We start from the raw sequence: 10159 nt of genomic DNA, 5'->3' as shown, positions 1-10159 counted from the left end.
CTAAGCCATGAGGCTAAAGGCTAAAGAAACTATACCTTGAGAAGCTGACTGGACTGGGAAATTGTATCCAGCTGCCAAACTGAGTTATAAATTATTAACGACCTGTTAATATCCTATCATTCACATTTATTCACCAAGAACCAGAGCCAAAGACAAGGAAATAGATAATTTCTACCAACTGTTGCAGTGAGAAATAGATCAAACATGTACCAAAGATGCATTAATAAAAATGGGTGACTGGAATTCAAATGTTGGGAATTCAGAAGAAGGATCAATAATCAGAAAATATGGACTTAGTGACAGAAATGAGGTTGAGGATAGAATGATAGAATTCTGTACAATCAATGATGTATTCATTGCAAATATCTTTTATAATAAACACAAATACAAACGATACATATGGATTTAACCTTATAGGATGCACAGGAATCAGACAGATTACATCTGTGGAAGGAATCTCTGGAGAAATTCACCTACAGCAGTGAAAACTAGGTCAGGTGCTGATTGTGTAATGGATCATTAACTGCCCAAATGCAAGTTCAAATTAAAGCTTAAGAAGGTTAAATCATATCCAAAGGAATAAAATTTTGGCCTTGAGTCTATTCCCCCTGAATTTAAAAACCAATTCAGGAACAAGTTTGAGGCTTTGAACACTAATGAACCAAGACCCGATGAGCTGTGGGAAGATATCAAGAATATGGTCCGTGGATTATGAAAAAGGTAATTGAAAGAAGGAAAAATAAGAAAAGACCAAAATGAATGTCAGAAGAGACTCTGAATCTTGCACTAAAGCACTGAGAAGCCAAAGCAAAGGGAAGAAATTAAGAAGATGAGGAGCTGAATAAAAGATTTCAAAGAGTAGCTTGGGAAGACAAGGCAAAATATTATAATGAAATGTGCAAGGAGATGGAGTTGGAAAACCAAAAGGGCCAAACTCGCTCAGAATTTTGTAAGCAGAAGGAACTAAAGAACAAATTCAAACCACAAGGTGCAATGCTTAAGGATGCTATGGGCAGAATATTGAAAGATTCAGGAAGCATTAAAACATGAAAAGAGTTTGCAGAGTCACTGTACCAAAAACAATTGGCTGACACAGAAGAATTTCATGAAACAACATACGATCAAGAGGCAGGGGGGTGAAGGAGGAAGTTCAGGCTGCTCTGAAGGTCTTGGGGAAATAAATTATGAATACCATAAGTTATGGAATACCAATTCACAAATTTCAACAAACAGATGCTACCCTGGATGTGCTCACCAAGAAATCTGGAGGACAATTACCTGGTCAACTGACTAGAAGAGATACATATTCCCATTACAAAAAAAAAAAAGATGAAAAGTGACCCGACAGAGCATGAAAAGTATTACTAATTATTACAATATCACTAACATAGCACACTAGCAAAATCCTACTGAAGATTATTCAGAGAAGATAGGAACCGTACATTGACAGAGAACTATAAAAAATATAAGCTGGGTTTAGAAGACGTCGTGACACTGGAGACATTATTGCCAGTGTCAGATAGATCTTGGTGGAAAGCAGAGTACCAGAGGAATGTCTATCTGTGTTTACTTGACTATGCGAAAGCATTTAACCGTGTTTATCAAACAAATTGTGGTTAACCTTAAGGAAATTGGGAATCCCAGAACAATCGATTGTGCTTATATGAAACCTATATTTGGACCAAGAAGCAGTCCTCAAAACAGAGCAAATAAATATTGCATGGATCAAAATCAGTAAAGGAGTGTGTGCATCTTGTTCTCATACCTTTTCAATCCATATGCAGAACGGATCATTTGGGAAGCTGGGCTTTATGAGGAGTAATGTGGCATCTGGAGTGGAGGAAAATCTCATCAACAACCTACGTTATGCAGATGACACAACCTTGCTGGCTGAAACAGAAGAACCTGAAACACCTGCTGTAGATGGTCAAGGAATGTAATCTTCAATATAGATTGAAGCTCAACATCAAGAAGACAAAGATTCTCACCACTGGGCCTATTGTTAACACCATGATAGATGGAGAAGATATGGAGGATGTTAACAATTACTGCTGGTGCTGCTCCACAATCACCACTCTTGGCACCAGCAGTGAAGAAATCAAAAGAAGAATTGCGTTGGGAAAATACGCTCTCAGGGATCTCCCAATTGTACTGAAATGCAATGATGTAATTCTAGAGATTAAGGTGCACCTAATCCAGGCCATGGTCTTACAATTACTTTCTATGTATCAGAGAGCTGGACAATGACTGAAGATGGCAGAAGATGGATCAATGCCTTTGAGTTGTGGTGCTGGAAAAGTCTTAAATATGCCATGGGCTGCCAAGAAAACAAATAGGTCTGTCTTGAAGAGGTGAAACTGGGATGCTCCCTGGAGACTAACATTTTAAACTCTGTCTCACATACTTTGGGCAGGAAGGACCAGTCTTTGGAGAAGGGCATCATGCTCAGAGGGTGGAGGGGTAGCACAAGAGTGAAAGACCCCAGAGTGGATGTATTGCTACAATAACTGGAACAATGGAGATTGGTGTGTTGGATGGAATCAGTGAGACTGGCTCAAGATAGGGCAGGCTTCAGAGCTACTGTAGAGAGGGTCACTATTGGTCGCAGGTGATTCGACAGCACATAACAATAAAAACAACAACAATAACAATAACAACAACTAAACCTCATAATAGGGAATATGATTCTGAGATCCTTTTGGTTATTGGAATGGATTTGGACCCAATAGAGTGTAAGATTTTGCTTCAATTAGTAGCAATAGGAGACCATATCTGACGTTAGTTGTTGTTAAGTGCCGTGGAGTTGTAGAAGACTCATAGCAACCCTATGAATGAAAGACCTGAGCACGTTTATAACTTCCATCATTTCTCCAAGTTCATAGAGTTTCCAGAGGCAAGCTATTTTGGAAGTGGATGCCACTCCTGCTTCCAACCTTGTTTTATTCGAGGAGCTCCACTGTCGCAGACCGGGATGTGAGCGGTCTCGACACCGACCCAGGGATGTGGTGAAGATGTCAGGTGGGAACGGATTCGGCGGGACAGACAACACAACACCAGAGAGAGATTGTGATGCTGCCAACTTTACTGAGTATAAATGAACTTTTTATACAATCCTTCTTGTCACTATGCCAGATACATGACATTTACTTTTACTTTGCTAAATCTAACATTTGCTGTTGTAAGAAACAGCTGACGCAAACAGATCAGTAAGCTATTAATAAAGGATAACATAATAAACATGCGGTCTTACAAGGTGCATTTCAACAAGACGCCAGACGTGTGGTTACCAGTTTGGCCACTTCTCAAAAGTTTCTTTCACTTTTTGTAAAGTCTGACAGGCGGTTGCTATATAATGAACATGGCAATAATATGACCCTTTATAATGCTCTATTGCTTTGGAAATTCCAGCTAATACTTCAGTTTTTTCAGTAGGGTTTAATGTACACCATGGAGGCCTAGCTCGTTTTATTCTTTAACTAGTCCAAAGCTTTATACAAAGGCACATTAGAATCATTATCCAGATGACGTACAAGCATAGCAAAGGGTGTGTTATCTGATTCATTTACAGAAATATTTCTTAATATATTTTCAATGAAGTATTCAATGCTCTAAATTCTTTCAACTAGATTTGGTTGCCCCCCATTTCCAGGAACATCCAGCCTTTCTTCTAAGTAATGATTACTCACAGTGCTCTCTGACTTTCCAGGACTTTCTGGAATTGCAGGAACACTTGAGGAAGAAAAGCAAAACAGATGGAGAAAGTAACTAAACATAATAGACCCCATTCCCCAGAACACTTTATAATCCTGACTCTTCCCTAGAGTTTGAGTGAGACATCTCCACAAATATCCGGGCTTCAGCTCAACCTTTGCCTTCATCATGCTGGAGGACCCTGGCAGCCTGTAGTCACGCATCGCTTGTCACACTGATGCCTTAGACCGTGCAGCTGGCAAGGCAGGTGTGGCACGCCACCAAACACTGTCCACCCTGGGTAACCATTATCACATTTAACACATCAATGTAACAGTGTTTAGCATCACAGCAACCACAAGTTCCCTTTGTATAGCAAATGGACAGACCAGAGCTATACCACTTAGAAGAATATTTTTCCAAAAACAATTAAAACAAAGCCTGAGGACTACAAATTAAAATCCCCACCTTTGGTTTGGTAGCATAACTTTCTATTCACTAGGCTTACAGAGTGCTCTCTATATTGTTGTTATTAAGTACCAAATGCCTTTTTAAATGGGAGGCCAAATCCAATTAGTTCACATCCAATGGCGAGTAAACATTCCACACCCAAGCCTTACCAGAACTAGACAACAAAACTCTATAGCATCCAGCAGCTCCAGACAATTTCCTAAACTGGATTCCAGGCCTAAACAGGTGACCAAATGTCTTTTGAAATAGGAGATCAAATCTAATCAGCTCACCCAAGGGTGAGTAAACATTCCACATCCAAACCTCACCAGACCAGAAAATAAACTTCTATAGAATCCGGCAGCTCCAGACAACTTCCCAAACTGGATACCACCTGAAAATAGAGGATGTTTTTGTGGGTTGGTGCTGTGGATAGGAGACAATACAACCTTGTGGAGCAAGCAGAAGCCGGATACAGCCATTGCCATGTTGCCTACACTCTTTTTACACTCATCTTGTTTCTCTTATTCAATGCTCATCACCACTCTGTTATTCTTGAATGACATTTTCCCTTCACATGATTTTCATAGGAATTTTTTGGGGGTGCTTTTTCATTTCTTCTAAAACAACATACTTGATAATTATTTAGTAACCAGTAATTTTTATGTATCTCAATCATCCCTCTCTCTCTGGTGACCTAGTGGGTAGAAGTTATGCTCTGAAATCCTTAAGGTATGTAGGTCAAGACCACCCACTGCTCCATGGGAGAGGTTGGACAATCTCCTCTCATGCTACTAACTGCCTCTGAAAACTGCAGGAAGGTCAGGTATAGGTCAGTCTGACTCAACGGTACACAACATCTCTTAATACACTTGCTTTCTATTATGGTCTTCAAAACGTTAAAATCTTTAAAGTCCTTGTCATTGTTAAGCTACCGTACATTTATGAAGATCCAAGAGACAGTATGTAGAAAAGCACAAGGAAAAGGTTAAGACAAAAGAATAATCATATACACACAGCACTTACATCTCTTGAAAAACTCAAGGCCGGTATTAAAGGAAAGTCATTCTTTTTTTTTCATCAGAAATTTGATCTCCATGTATTGGCTGCTCTTTTTCTTGAACAATTGAAAATTCTTTCTCCACTATATGAAAAGCAAAATAAAGTACACTTGAAAATGTCTGAAATTGTAAATCAGTGAATAAGGAAAGAACAGCAAGTCTTCCAATAGCTTACGAATTTTCCTGTATTCCTGATAAGTGATTAGCCTTTCTTTCCTTAATGGAGGCTGTAGGGGGGAAATGTCAAAAATTATAATAAGCATTAAAATGAAAAAAAAAATGATAATTTTGATCATTAGTGTGCGATCTAAAAGAAATAGCACAGGTTTTCAAGCTGTTCATATGGAGACTGAAATCCCAGTATTGCCATTTACAAACTTACATCATATGGCTAAGGATTATGAGGATTTGCATAGACATCCTTGAAATGTTATAACTATACCTTTAATTCATTATATGAAAAATATGCTAGTAAGTGTCCAGCACTTACAAGTACATTTTCTTTCCTTCAGGCATCCAACAGTCACAAGAATGGTTATGATGATGGCTACCCCACTTCCTTCTGCTTTTTCATTCAAATGTTAAAAGCGAAATGATAGACATGGCTGATACGATCCATTGCCTTTCTGCCCAAACTTTATCTTGTTCCCACACTCTCACACAACTACCTCCAGTCTACTCTAAGTAACTAAATTACACTCTCACTGCTATTCCCACATGAACTTTCAAGTCCTCCAAATATTCTCTAATGGTACGTTCTCTATTTCCCTTAGAGTGACATGTCATTGTTGCTTGTTGACTTGTTTTTTCATCCTTATTCTGCAGAATAAGCTTTCATGTGTAGATTCAGTATTTAATTGTTTGGCATATAGTTGACATTTAATAAATGAAATTTATATAAGGAGAACACATTTAAAATGACAAGAGGAAAGTCTCAATTGTCAAATCATGATTTGACTATAGGATATTTCCAGTAATAGTGTACAAAAAATGACAACATAAACCAAATAATACATCTTTACGCCCTTTCTTCTCCATTCTTTTCTTAATAGTACTGTTACATACATAGTCATCTTTCACATATAAAAATGTGTCTTCAATATTTAACCAATTGTTACATTAAACCCATGGCATAAGATCGAAACATAAAATGACTTCTTATTTATAAAGCATTTCTTATTTATAACATGAATTTTTAATATAATTCAGTTGAACCTATATATTACCAAAACATAAGTGTTATTGACTTGTGATATTTTTAGAACTCCAATAATTTTTTAAATATTTATCCATATTGCTGCATGGATCGCAATAAATTGTGGCTAATCTTGAAAAGAATGGGGATTCCAGAACACTTAATAGTGTTCATGTGAAATCTATGCTTGCAGCAAAAAGCGGTAGTCAGAAAAGAGCTTATTAGGTATAATTATTGAGACATAAGGTATTATTACTATCATTTTCTTGAGTTCTTTCTAGTGCTGTTGCTGGTTACTTTGGTCCACCCTGCTTTCTGTGGTACCTATGTAAGAACTTCCTTCAGTGTTTCATGCAACACTGGTGTTGTTTTTACAACTCCCCTTAGGTTCTGCTTTTGTAAGAATAGCTTGATCTCTCTGTTATGTCTAGTGAACAGTTTTGTTTGGTACTCTAGTCTTGGTTGACAATTGTATTCTTTCAATTTTAATATGTTATTCCACTATATTCTTGCTCACTTGGTTTCTCATGAGAAATGGCCATTTATTTTTTTCTTTCCTTGGGAAACAACTTTATTTACAAAACAAGTCTCAAATAAGAACATGAAGTAATGGGCCACTGGAAATTGCAGGAGCTTGCTTGGAGACCCAATGTGTGAGTCCAGTACACAGGCAGAAGGAGTGAAGCAGAGCTGGTGCATGAGATGGACATAAAACTTGAACTCTTTGTTCTTCTTGCTGCCCCCTTAGCTGTCCTGGGGTTGAGCTTTCCACTTCTTTTGCTTCTGCTTGGCTGCATGCTCAGCCACCATGTATCTGAAGTTTTCCTTCTCCACTTGTGCCTGCTGCTCCCACACATGCTCCTCGTACTCTGGGTCATGGCCATGGGATCCAACTCCAACTCTTCAGGTGCCAAGGCCACTTCTACATCTTGCAGCTCAGCGGCTGGACCTTTCTGGCTCATAACGTTAGACATGTCATAGATGTGGGTTGATCCCATCAAGGCTCCTCCAACAATGGCCCTTCTCTTCTCTGGCAGCACAGTGAACAGCTGAGGTCTCTCACTTCCGTCCATAGCTTCTTCTGTCTTCTTCTTCCTCAGATCGATGATTTCAGGAGTCTCCATGCCAGCTGTCACCAACAAGAACCCTCCAGGAGTGATGAGGCCACTGTCTGCAGGAGTAATAAAGCCTGTCTTGTCTTGCTTGTCTTCATCACTCTCCTCCTCTTCCTCTTCTTCTGAACACTCTTCATCAGATGGTTCCAGTTCTCCCCAAGGGGTCCGAACAATCTTTTCTTCTTCAGTCTTGATCTGGAATTCAGTAGCATTGGTTCCAAATACATCCCTATACAGTGGTTTCCCCATCTCGTCCACTGGGGGCTTGTCCCAGCTGTCAGCTTGATATCCACAGGAGCAGCTCTTGGGATGGGTGAGTTCAGCCCTGGGGATTTCAGGTTGGGGTACGATGGGTTGGGACATATCGCTGCATGGCAATCAGCCACGGGGGAGGAACTTTGTGGGCATTTGGTCCTACTGGCATCCCCAAGGAGATCCTTAGCTCTTCAGACAGATCTCCTGGCTTTTATTCCTTCAGCCACGTCTCAAACTCCTTCCCCTCATAGTACAGGCCCCTGTGGATTGTCAGCTTCGGCTTGGTCTGCCACTTGAAGAAGGCGTCGTGCAGCTTCTGACAGTCATTGTCGATCTTGCCCATCTTAGACCTGACTTTCTCTCGCATCTTTGACTTCATGGTCTCTTGTTCTTCCTTCTCCTGCAGCGCCTCCCTCATCTCCTGGATGCCCGTGCACTTGATGAAGTCTGGGAGCTCGAAGGGAAGCTTCTCGATGCCCCGTTTGCCCTGCAGGTACTTGCGCTTGAAGCACCAGCGGCATGGAACTGGCACTGAGTTCCGTGTAGCCTTGAGACGCACCAAGAGCTCAGGGCCCGGGGCCGTCACATCGTGCATCTCCACAACATCGTGGCGAGCCACCAGCTGCTTCAGCTCAGCCACCGTGAAGCCATTCATTCGGCGCAACTTCTTCTTGGACAATTTGGGGCTTCTGGTTTCTCTCCCTGCTCGTCATCGCTGCTCTCGTCGTCACTGTCTGTCCTTGTGCTCCTCCTCGAAGCCCTTCTTCTTGGCGACTGCAGAATTCGCCATCTTGTCAAGTTTCTCGGGTTCCTTCTCCTTCACATTGTTGGTGAGCTTGAAAGCCTCGAAAATCCCCTTGAAGAAGATGAAGTTGGGCTCGTAAATTTCGGGTTCTTCCGTCACTTACTCAATTTCAACATCAGCAGCTGGGGAGTCTGGGCTCCGTGACCGGGTCGCGTCCTCCTCTCAGTCCCCAGAACTCTGTGAGGCCGGGGCTGCTGCTGCTTCTTCCGGTTCCCGCGTTTCCGGTTTCTCTCTGTCTTCAATATGGACGCTGTGTCCTCCTCAGTCTCTGAAGCCGACTGGCCCGGCGATGAGCGAGTGTCTGTTTCCATTTCCTCTTCCTCCTGCTGCGAGTTGGTCTCTTCCTGCTGGCTCTCCTTCAACTGCGGATCTTCCCCAAGGCCGAGGTATCTTGGGGTCACAGAAGGGCCATCGGTCTCTGTGTTCTCATCGCTGCGGGGTGGGGGTCACGAGGTCGGGGAACAGGTGCCCCCATCGGCTAAACAGTGGGAGTGGGGCCCACTGGAGCAGCGACTCGAGGTCCCAGCGGTGTGCGAACACCCATCTGGCCCCTGTCCTGTGGGGCCGAGGGACCAGGGTGCCCATCTTGGCGATCTCATGCTGCCGTTCCCGCTCCAGCAGCCCAGCCGCCCGCTTCTGCTGCTCCAAGAGTTCATGTTCCTTCAGTGAATGATCTCCCTGCTGCTTGGCCCGTTCCTCTTGCTGCATCAGCCATGCTGCCTGCTGCTGTGCCACCTTCAGCCATTCCTCCTCACACAGCGCCACAGGCTCGCCCACTCGGAGGGGGGGGGGGTCCCAAGTTCGGTGTGTGAGGTCCAGCTGCCATAGGAAAGCCAAGGCCAAGACCTGGTGGAGGTGGACGGGGTGGTGGGGAGGCTGCAGAGGGGGGAGCCCCATAGGTGGTGATGGCGTGGGAATCCTGGAGAGCTGTGCTGACATGGGAGGGGGAGCACTTTTGTCCCAACGACCCTTCTCAGAACCTGTGGATTCGGCACCATGCCGGTCAGACGGGTGTACGACTGCAGCCGCTGCACCAGCTCCTTGCGGCTCCCCTGGATCAGAGCTCCGATCTCTGCTAACTTTGCGTGCAGCTCTTAGCCCGCCCAGGCACCAAAGTGTCCTGGGGGTGGTGGGGGCGGCGGGAGCTGCAATTCCCCTTTGGGAGGCTCGGCCGTCATCTTAGCGACGAGAAATCGACATGGAATCTTATTTCCCTTACAAGTTATTCTTTTCTTTCTAGCTGCCTTCAGAATTCTCTCCTTTGTTCTGGAAATTTTGACTATGGTATGTCTTGGTGTTTTTCTTTTGCTGTCTATTTTATATGGAGTTCTCTCAGCTTTATGTCTGTGTGTGTACACACACACACACACACACACACACACACACACACAAATTCTTCATTATGCCTGGAAAGCTTTCTTCTAGTATTATTTCCAGAACTCTCTGGATGTCTTGTCTTCTTTCTGTTTTGGGATTCCACTTATGCACATGTCATTCCTCTTGATGGTTTCCCACATTATTTCTAGGCTTCCCCGCCCCCTTCATTTTTTATTCTAATTTATGGATCAGCGCTGAGAATTCTATCTTC

The 10159-nt window shown here is 42.7% G+C and overlaps 1 pseudogene; it reads right to left on the bottom strand.

Moving 5' to 3' along the window:
• Window positions 1–9749, bottom strand: part of LOC102861465 — a 23063-nt pseudogene extending 13314 nt beyond the window's left edge.
• Between the last annotated feature and the right edge of the window lie 410 nt (window positions 9750–10159).

This window comes from Elephantulus edwardii, unplaced genomic scaffold (assembly GCF_000299155.1).
Source record: "Elephantulus edwardii isolate Elephantulus edwardi_28Jun2011 unplaced genomic scaffold, EleEdw1.0 scaffold00562, whole genome shotgun sequence".
In the NCBI taxonomy this organism is placed as follows: Eukaryota; Metazoa; Chordata; class Mammalia; order Macroscelidea; family Macroscelididae; genus Elephantulus; species Elephantulus edwardii.
This window is presented reverse-complemented; position numbering and strand designations above follow the sequence as displayed.